This window comes from Octodon degus, unplaced genomic scaffold (genome assembly GCF_000260255.1).
Source record: "Octodon degus isolate 3935 unplaced genomic scaffold, OctDeg1.0 scaffold00001, whole genome shotgun sequence".
NCBI lineage: Eukaryota > Metazoa > Chordata > Mammalia > Rodentia > Octodontidae > Octodon > Octodon degus.
In genome coordinates, this window is record NW_004524577.1 from 18430748 (window position 1) to 18441234 (window position 10487).

A 10487-nucleotide genomic window follows, 5' to 3' on the forward strand; every position below is an offset into this window, starting at 1 on the left:
TGAAGTACCTGAGACATTTGTGTGATCTTACTCTGATCTACGCATTTAGTCATGCAGCTTTGGGATGCTAGGAGTCATTAATCATCCATACTTAAGCTTGTTGAAAGTAGCCTCCACTGACATTGTTGAATAATTAACTCTCCTTGAATCTACTGCTAATTGCTACCAGAGAGTACCTGGTAGCAACTGCAGCTTCTTATTAAGCACCATCCCAGGATGCTGACACTGCCTTGTCTATCACTACTGCTACGGTCACTAGTGGTCACAGTTCTCTTCCTACCTAGGAAAGTATTGCTCATATTCCAGACATAAATGGAACAGAAATAAGGAAAAGCCTTTGGGGAAAAAAGGACCAAATAGATAATATTCAGTAAGTCAAAGAGATAACTGTCAAACACAATATAATTCTCAGAGTTCAAAAACACTCAGAAGAGAAGGAAGAGGAAACTAACAATTCCCTGCTTAACCCCAGCTCCACACCCAGCAAGTGCAACCAACAGGTCCTCCTCCAGGAAGCCATGGTTGGTGTCTTTTCCTGTCTTCCATCTGCCCTCCCTGGGCCCAGACTCCTGGCTCTGGCCAGAGCTGGATCTCTGGTTGCTGGCTTTCTACTTCACTGGAACCTGTGCAAGCTACTCACACAAGCAGTACTGAAGACTGTATCCTCCAAGTGCTGAATACTCAGACCTCTGAAAGCATAACAACTCCATGGACAGATACCATACAGTGGTATCTTGGCTTATGAACTTAATTTCTTACAACTTAAGGGAAGAAGGTTGCAATTAAGTTTGTATGAACAGGTTTGTATGAACACCTGACCCCAGTAGTCTATGCACAGCTCTGCAACAAGACCACACCCTAGATCAGTGCATCCAGACTGGAGTGGACAACCATGACCACCTGTTTGTCATGACTGTGAGCATGGTGGCCAAGGATGAGGAGACCTGTGAGGTATTTGCTGAGATATTTGACTCTGTGCTTCAAGAGTGACAAAGTGGATATGACACCCGGACCATGAAGCACATCACTGACCTGAATGCCAGTAAGATGATCTGTTCTGGTTACTTCGATGAGTGGTATGGATTGTCCTCAGGAGTCAGAACTGGTCAGAGTGTCCAGGGACTCAGTCTGCCTACAGCCTACTCCTGGGCAGAGCAGTGAGAGGTCGAACGTGTTGTGGTGGTTGCACTGAGTGGCCTGCAGGGTGACCCAGCTGAACGCTATTACAGGCTCAGTGAGGTGACGGAGGCAGAACAGCAGCAGCTTATGGATGACCAGTTCTTATTTGACAAAACTGTGTCCCCATTGCTGACTGCAGCAGGATTGGCTTGAGACTGGTTGAATGCTCATGGAATCTGGAAGAACAATGAGAAGAGCTCTTAGATCTGTGTGAATGAGGAGAACCACACAAGGGTCATCTCCACAGAGAAGGGAGGCAACATGAAGAGAGTGTTGGAAAGATTCTACCAGGACCTCAAGGAGGTGGAGCAGCGGATCCAGGAGTGTGACTGGGAGTTCATGTGGAATGAGCATTTGGGATACATCTTGATCTTTCTGTCTAACTTGGACACTAGACTCCAGGCCGGAGTACACATCAAACTACCCCTGCAAAGAAAGACAGCCAATTCCCAAAGATCCTGGAGAACCCAAGGCTCCAGAGGTATGGTAATGGAGGAGTTAGACACTGCTGCCACAGGCAGGATGTTCGACATCTCCAACTTGGATCGGCTGGGCAAGTCAGAGGTAGAGCTCATACAACTTGCTATCAATGGAGTAAACTATCTGGTTGACTGTGAGCATTGTCTGGAGAGAGGGCAAGAGGTCCTCATCCCTGCACCTCTTGTCCACAACGAGCATTAAGCCCCCATCTATGGCAGATGCATCAAGATCCCCAGGACTTCTGCCCATTTAGAGGTAGACAATTCTACTTTCCATGGGCCTGCCCACACCTCCATCACAGTAAGGACTCCTTGCTATGCAAAAACAAAACAAAACAGAATCACTCTAGTTCTTGTTTGTATGTCTATAGAAAATGATTTCAGTAAAGTAGGATAATTTATAAGGTATAAGCCTAAAGCTCTTCCTTTTAAAAAAATACAAATCAGCTGGATCATTTATTTCAGTATTTCAGGAAGGCATGGATTTGTAGATCTTTACCCCTTAGATCCTTGTAAACTAGTTGTCCTAATCAAGGAGCAAGATTTTGTAGCACAGCGAACACAAGGAAGCAGCTGTCAGTAAAGTGCTAAGTGAATAGGCTGTGAGCAGGCACTGTCCTCCGTGGCTTTGGAAACGTGCGACTCTCATATTCTGCCAGGACCGTCAGCGGTCCTCAGAAATACAGCTGACACTCAAAGACCTCTCAACCTCAATTTCCTATGGGGATCTCACTGGGATCATCACTTTCTAATGTATTTGCTTCTAAAAACATCTCTAGCTTCCTCTGATGAGGCCTGTTCTCCTTTCCTCTTAGAAAGATTTTGAGAAAATCTCATGCAGACTCTCGTCCTGTTAGTTGTGGCTCATAGGAGCTTCATGGAAAGCAGAAACGTAGTGGTTTCTTAACAAAATCAGAAAGTGCAGAGATGCAGAGTCCAGCTATTTCAATTTTGGTTCATCATTCGGGTTCCGAGGCCTTGGAACTCTCTTGATCTAAGATTGGAACACTAAGCACATTTTCTTCTCTACTTCAAAGGGTACATTTTAATATGTTTAAAATGAGTGTTTGCAATTTCTCTTCAACTGAGCTCACAGACAGAAGCAGGAGCACCAAACACATTCCTCCTTCAAGTGGGGGGATCATTTGAAGTTCAATAAAAAATAATTCCCTTCCTTCCATTCTTGTTTGCTAACTTTCTTCTGGTCCCTGATAGTGTAAATGTTGATTGACAGGCTTTCTGTCACTAACTTTTCACAGTTCTAACAATTGACCTTCAGGCCTTCATTGAAATAGGAATGGGCTTTTATTTTATTTTATTTTATTTTTTAATGTATTTGGTGCAGGGCCTTGCTACTCAGCTCAGACTTGTAGTGATCCTCCTGTTTTCGGCCTCTCCAGTGCTGGGGTTAAAGGTGTGCACCGCCATGCCTGGTCTCATTGAGCAGCATGGCCTGTGGTGCCAGGGATCAAAACCCAGTCCCTGTGCTTAGCGTAGCAGGAGCTTGGTCTGCTGAGCTATCTTGCCAGCCCTATCATTTTTTTTTTTTCACTTTTGCTGGAACTTATCTTGTAAGTGTACAAATGTAATCTGTTTACAGTTTTTCTCAGTGTGAGTAAACGGGTGTTTCCCAAAAAGGAACTTTGCCCCAAATAGGAAATATTTATACTTCCATGTCCTTAATTACTTTCTTTGCTATCAGGATGGAGATACATGCATACAAAAATCAGTGATAGGAGTAATAAGTATCAGCTTTTCCCACAGTTTTAAAGAACAACTTAGAAATGAACATAATGCATGAAGCTCTCATTTCAAAGAATTCAGATAACTGATGAGAGAAAAAAAGAGAAATAAAAGAAATGAATCCTAAAATTGCCCCATTTCGCTTCCTAGAGAGAGTTTCCAGTACAAAGAGTCAGTAGGGCGAGCCCTTTGTGGGGCTGGCTGACTCCTTGTTCAAGGTGAACGCTGAGAGAAACTGCAGGCTGGAAGGCCCTGATTTCTCCAGCTCCAGTGTCAGAGAGGAGAGAGCTCCACAGAGAGGAACCCTGGCTATAGCCAGAAGTTCCTTACCAAATCATCAGCTGGGTGCTAATGAGCAGATACACACTAGCAGACTGGCTGCCCAAGAGCACAGACATGAACATCGTGAAGCAGGATTTCACTGAACAAGAGGATAGGTTAGACTGCACGCTGTTGTCTTCAAAATAGTTGTTCCGATTACCAAATACAAGGATGAAAATTTTCTTTTTTTTTCAAAGTTTTATTGATAAACAGCAATGAGACAGTTTCAAATCAAATCGGAAGTACAGTTTCAACAAATAATACACTGCATATATTCTTCTTAGTGGTTAATAAGGATGAAAATTTTCTTAATTTTTTTTTTAAAATAATTCAATCATTCACTATTCCTTTCAATAGACCAGTAGAAATCAGCAGTACAATTATCCAATTATCCAAGCTATCCAGTCTCTCTCTCTCTCTCTCTCTCTCTCTCTCTCTCTCTCTCTCTCTCTCTCTCTCTCTTCCATTTGTTCTTGTTTTTCTCCTTTCTCTCATCCCAGTTGCCCTTTTCCTTTGAGCAAAGTATCTATTCTTTTCTTTTCAAAATATCTACTCTATCTTTTGGATTTTATTTATGCTTTCAGGCTCTTACACTGGAGAGAAAATGCATATGTAAAAACATATGTAATAACATATGAAAATACATCTGAAAAAACATATGTAAATAGATGTACATATGTACATCTATTCTATCTTTTGGATTTTATTTATGCTCTCAGGCTCTTACACTAGAGAGAAAATACTATGTTTATATATGTACGTACGTAAGATTTATTTCACTTATGAATGTGGACTCTAATTGCATCCGGTTACCAATAAAGGCCTCAAGTTTATCTTTTGATTTGTAGCATTCTGTATTATTTCAAAATATTCTTCGCACTTTTGTTCTTTTTTAAAATTAAAGTAAATTTCAGATTCCTCACCTGTAAAACAATTAACAATAGATAAATAAACACCGTGAAGCACCCAACAAAGCAAAGGAAAAAATATCCAAGATAAAGAAATGTCATCAACTGTCCATACCTCCACCAGGCAGAATGTAAAGCTTTCAAAGGATTTTGGTACAGTCCTTCAAGGGTTATTAGCTTTGTCAAAGCTAAATTAAGTCCTGAACTGAGGTCTTGCCTCAATTTTAGTTAACAATGCTTAAAGCAAGATAAAATGACCAAACATTATGGGTATCTTACTTTACATTTGATTTATTTCAATTTTGTTTCAGATAAAAGTTAAAAACAGTGATGAACAGATAACAAATAAACCAAGTGGACTATAATGAGTAGCATCTGTAACTTAATAATGACACCTGATATGATTTTCTTTTTAAGCTTTGGCAGGTTTTATTAATGAAAACTTCTGCTTGGTTTATTTTTCACTGGTCTGCTCTGGCATGCTTCTAGTGATATCAGAATAACCTGGATCCCAGTTGTATTTTATTGCTGCTGTGGTGGTGGACACCAGTTTTGGCCATCATAGTATAGTACTCTATTTCAGATTTCCTCAAGGCTGCGCAGTTGTTGGCAAGGATGACCAATTTCCCTTTCCTCTGTCTGATCATCTTCAGCATCTGCTTGTATCCCAGCAAGTATTTTTCACTTTTCATAACAAGTTGGAGCCCAGAGTTGATGGACTCTAGAGATTTTTTTCATCTTCTTTGTGGCCACCATCTTCCTGCCTTAGTTGAGGATGGCTCTCAACCAGGAGCAGCCACCAAGATGGCCAGGGAGGGAGAAAGGTGAAATGATGGTTTTTGTAGTATTTGATCTACTAGGAACATTTAATGTGAGGTGACTAGAAACATTGGGTGCTACCCCTTCTGTAACTTTCACATATCTGAAGACAGAAACTCCTTCAGAACTGGAGAAAATGATGTTCTCAGTGGACCCACTTTGCTCCAGCTTTGCAATGATATAAAAGCCTGGTTGGGACCAGCAGCTTCTTTTTCTCTGTCTAAGGTTACCGCAGAATCTCACTGAGCCCTCACTGGGAGAGAAAGCAGGCATGTCACCCTGTGGATGAACCTTTGGAGACCTCCGTGAGGTTAGCAAGATGTGCCTGCCCTGGATGTGTCTGTGATTGAGCAAAAGAATCTAACATCCAGGGTTTGGGAGGAACAGGGTCAACAGAAACTGGTAGGGTGCAGAGGAGATGGAAAAGGATAAAGAAACTTTGGAGAACTGTTGAAAAGTTTCCTTTGACAACAAATGTAGAGTTACTGTGCAAAACACAACAGTCTTCCTAAGATATAAAATTTATTTTATGATTTATGTGCAGTACAATTCATCAATTTCTAGGCTTCCATGTGTTTGGTTCACCAGCACAGATACTAAAATTTTAGGCTTCCACTTTCTCTAGGTCCTCTGGTATCATTTTCTTTCACCCCGAACTATTTCCTCTAACATGTCCTTTAGAGCAAGACTGTTGAGATGAATTCTCTTTGTTCTTCTTCTTGAGATGTCTTCACTTCTGTTTTCACAGAAGAATGGCTGTTTGATTCCAAATGGCTGGTTTTTATCATTCTTTTCTTTAATTTTTATTCTCCTCTGCTCTGGCCTTCGGCTTTATTGACTGGCAACTCATCCAGTCAGACTCACTCACTGTTCCTCTGTGTGCATGTTTATGTGTGGTTGTGTTGAGATGTGTTCTTATCTTTGGTTTCAGACAATTTGTTTATGACTTGTGCGGTCTTGGCTTATTTTGAGCTTGTCTTTATGGAACTCAGTAATTGAGTTTCTTAATATGGTAAGTACCTGTAAAATGACCTTACTAAAACTGATGTGTTTTTCAATCGTGATTTCTTTGAAAATTATTGCTGTCTTTAAAATTCAGGCACTGTAGGAACATGGAGCTCCGAGCTTATGGTATTACCTTAGATGTCTTGAGACCATATAATTTTAAATATGTTTTCCTTTATTTCACAGAGGATCAGGTCAGTTATTTTATCTTCAAATACATTGACTCTTACTGCTATCCTCTTCATCCACTTATGAAACCATTTACTAATATTTTCATTGCTGATATTTTACTCTTCAGTTCTAAAAATTATACATATTTTACTATCCACTGAAGCTTTGTCCTTCCTTTACTTTCAAGTGCACATAGGGCTAGAGATATAGCTCGTTGGCACAAGAGCCTGCATGGCAAGCACAAGGTCCCAAGTTTGATCCTTAGTCCTCAAAAAAGAAACAGATGAACAAAAAACAAAAATAAAAACAAAATACTTTCAAGTGCATGTATAATTATTGATCATTCTTAAAATAGTTGCTTTGGTGGCCATGATTGATAATTGCAACATCTAATTTATTACAGATTTACCATTGGTCATCTTTTCCCTTAAGAATTAGGTGTTTTTGATTTTGTTTTTCCTCTGATTGATAGAAAATCAAGAATGCCTTCATGATATAGTTTGTATAATACAACATTGTTTACTTATACAGTTTAGATGTTAAATTGTAAGACTAATGCCCATAAGATCACCTCAGATGCTTATTTTTTATTATATTTCTGTGTAGCAAGCAAATATCAAAGTAAATTTGGTCCACAAACTCTCCCTGTCTTTTCATAGCACTTTTATTATGAGTTTCAGTTCTAATCCTTTGTTAAATTGTTAGCAGAATTTGAGTCCCTATATTCAATTAGGGAATTGAATGATGCTTTATAGGTTAACTAAATTCTGAAATATTTGTGTATTCTCTTGGGAGTGATCTAGTGCTTGAGGATATTGTCTGAGCTCATCACTGTCTGCATATAGAGTGAGTGGACTCATTTCCCAGACAGACATATCTCTTGGGCTTTTCCTTGGATATTGTACTCATATTATGTGGTTATTGGCACCCCATTCTAGCACTTTTGCATCATATAGCCAGTGTTCTTACAGAGTGTTAGCCTTTCATACTGGTGTTCACTTCCAAATAGTCCACATTTAGTAGCAAGTGGCCAGGAGAACAGAGATACAGAGAAAAAATAAATAAGTAGTTTTCTCTCACTTATTCCATAATTATAATATCATGGCTTATATCCAGTGGGACAAATTTTCTCACCTAGTTCTGGGTGTTCCAGTTTCCCCTATTACACAGAAGCTGCATAACTCCTTAAGTGATACTCCAACGAGGGTAAGGCTGAGGAAGAACACTCACACATGCACACATATACATACACATACACACATGAACACACTCAAACAATGCACACATATATAGAAACACACACCTATATGAGCCAATGTTCCTGAGATTCAGTGTAGCTCTTGTTTTAGTAGGTTTCAGTCTGTGATACGCTATCTACTAGGCAGGAACATTAAACTGGATCCAGAATGTTCTCATCTATAGGAGCAGAGCACAGGAGGACAGTTTCAGAGACATATGACCCCTCCAAAGGCATGACCCTGCAGACTCACCTCCACTGCACCCTCCCTCTAAAGGCACAGGCAGCCAAAAGCATCATTACTGTACTAATCACTGAGGACGTGGGCCACCAGGATCCAATCACTTCTAAGAGTCTCTTAATCAAATCAAGTTTCAAGGAAGTTTGGCCACCTCACAAACCTAAGCAAAAAAGCACCTAAGCACACAAATGGGACCTTTTCCTGTACACTAGAATGGGCAGAGATTTTTTTTTCCTCTGGTTTCTCTGGTCATAAATATAGCCTCTGCTTAAAGACTTCACTAACAGCATGGCTATGAATTTGCTTGATTTTCCTCCTGTGAAAGAATAAAGAGATAATAAAGGAAACAGACTACAAAGCTTATTGATGCTACTTTCAGTTTCTGCAAATTTTAGCTTCTCTCAATAATCTTCCCCATACTGTTTATTTTTTGGAGTCTAGAATATCTTCTTTTTTTATCCTGCTAATATTCAGAGTTGTATTAGTGGTAGAGACAACTAGGAATGTCATACTTCCTTGTATCTCTAAATAAAAGAAATTAAGTTTCATGAGAAATAAGGACATGCAATTTCTTTCAACAATCTAGAGTAAAATATGGCCTTGACAGTCATTATTTTCACAAGTCATGAACAAAAGTTCCATGAACTGCTGCCGAAAAGGACACACGGTGGTATACGGGTGTATACTAGGTTTTTCAATGTCTGAAAAGAATGAACTATTCACATATGCAAACTATGCATGAACCTCAAGGCATTATACTAAGAAGACAAGTGTACTGTAGTATTTACATAATTGTCTCTAAAAGACAAGAATCTGGTGACAGAACAGTCACTATTAAGGTCACAAGAAGTAGGAAGTTATCTTCAAAGGGAAATTTGGGGTGTAACAAAATTACGAAGTGTGCAGTGAATTACTGAAAATAGCATCCCAAAATACTAGATTGTGTTTGTTTTTAGCATTCAGCACCTATTAATTTAATCTTTTTTTTTTTTTTTTTTCCCAGTACCGGGGATTGAATTCAGGACCATGTGCTTGCCAGGCAAGTGCTTAGTCTACTGAGCTCTGTCCCTGGGCCCAATTTAATCTTTCTCAGTGTTATTTCACTTGTTATTTGACCTACTAGATCTATTTTGGATGAATAACTATGACTATATTCCTGAAAAAGCTTTCCCAGGTTTTACCCTGAAATTGGTGCATAGAAGTATTATTTGTCAATTTTTGAAATAAATGTAAAATTCTTACTCTAAATTTTAAAAACATAGAGTGAGGACCCAGAGCTGGCAGCAGGCACAGCAGAGGTGACTGGCTTCCATGAAGCAGGGAGGTAGGGCCAGCTCTAGGACTGCAGTAACTAGACAGGAGCAAGAGACAAGGCCTGAGGACGGTGACGCTGTGGTGCCAGGGTGCCATTCCAGCTGCTATGGTGCCAATAAAGAGGAGCAGCATGGTGTTCCTGGTGTTCATAGCAGGTCATGATGAATAGTCTACACAGATGGCTGCACGGTGAGAAGATGAGAAAGTGACTGAAACATCTTCAAATAGTTTTATTGCTATTAAAATTGGTACCAAAAGTGAAGTCTGACTAAAGTTTTTACAAATGTTTGTTGTGGTGTGTGTTCCATTCAGTTTTTTCATTGGAAACAGTGGCATTCCCTTGGATATAATAGCAGGAAGTGTTTCTCCAAGTGAGCTTGTTATGAGAATTCACAAAGTTCAACAGACACACTCATTAAGAGGTGAAACACCCATGGCAAATGGCAGACCGCCTGAAAGTTCAGGGTCTACTCTGTCTGCCTCATTCAAACTTCAGTCCAGGGATGTAGAGCTTTGCCATTTCTGCTGACACAAAGTCAGACATCTAACAGGAGAAAAAAGCTCCTGTCATCCAACTTCTTCTCAGGAGTCCCATGAATGCTCAAGTCAGAGACCTGAAGGGGGAGCTCAGTGCCAGAGTTGAAAGACTGACAAAAAAAACACGAAGAAAGAAGAGAAGAATAAAAAGAAAGAAGAACAGAGAGAGGTTAAGAAGGAAATTGAAAAGAGAAAAGAAAAAGGTAAGAAGAACAGAGAGAGGTTAAGAAGTAAACTGAAAGGAGAAAAACTGGAATGGTAATGTGGACTATAAAGAAAACATGAAGAAGAATTATCAAAAGGAATGTTGGAAGAAAGAAATGGAGAAAAAGCAGAAGATAGGGCAGTTCAAGAACAGATGAAACAGCAAATTGCATTGGATCATGCAGAGACTGCTGCTTGTTTTGCAAAGACAAAGAAAGAACTAGAGGCTGCCAAAGCTACTGCCTTGCTGGCCAAGCAGGCAGAAATGTAAGGCAAGAGGGAATCATTCTCAAGAAAGAAGCGCTGTTGCCAGAATTCAGTTCATCTGC

General features: G+C 39.8%; 2 pseudogenes; both read left to right on the forward strand.

Moving 5' to 3' along the window:
* The first annotated feature begins 518 nt into the window (after window positions 1-518).
* LOC101588129 lies at window positions 519-1860 on the forward strand (annotated as a pseudogene).
* Window positions 1861-6561: 4701 nt separating this feature from the next.
* LOC101592080 overlaps window positions 6562-10487 on the forward strand; it is a 65368-nt pseudogene continuing 61442 nt past the window's right edge.